Raw genomic sequence first — 669 nt, forward strand, 5'->3', positions numbered from 1 at the left:
TGATAGCAAAAGGTTGATTAGATCAAATGGCGGGTATCTATGCATCACGTCAAATTTCAAATCGCAACAATTTCAGAAAAGTGATTTATACTTGCTATTTTAACTGTTCTCTGATATAGGTAACCTTGAATATATATAACCGCAAAAAATTTTGGGTTATAATGTAATAAATGAGCAAAGGTTTGTTCCTATTGTACCTAAATATGCAATACTACACTTTAAATGCATGAAATAAAACAAAAAACTTTCCAGAAACTTTTTGTCATTAAGACATGGAATCAAAAGAATCAAAGTTCATATATGCAAATTAATAATAAAAAAAATGCAACATGTACGTTAATATCATAAAGTTTGAATAACTAAATTATCATATGTGGTTTTCAAGCACAATTTCTTGAATGAGACTTTTCACGATGATTCAGTAACTGTATGCCGAAGGAGTGTGAATACAATACGCTTTGTTATTTTCATCTTCCTGGATTTTCTTTAGAAAATGATAGTTTGTTGTAAAGAGTAAACAAGCTATTTTGTAGCTCTCATAATTTTGCAGAATAGTGTAGAGTAAGGATTTTCAAAAACTTGAAGCATAAAACTGACTCATCATATGGAATTTCTAGTGTAATGTTCAACTATTCATATTTAATTTTGTGGTCTTGGTTGTTGTGTTGC

The sequence above is a fragment of the Penaeus monodon genome, chromosome 29 (genome assembly GCF_015228065.2).
Source record: "Penaeus monodon isolate SGIC_2016 chromosome 29, NSTDA_Pmon_1, whole genome shotgun sequence".
NCBI classification, from domain to species: Eukaryota; Metazoa; Arthropoda; class Malacostraca; order Decapoda; family Penaeidae; genus Penaeus; species Penaeus monodon.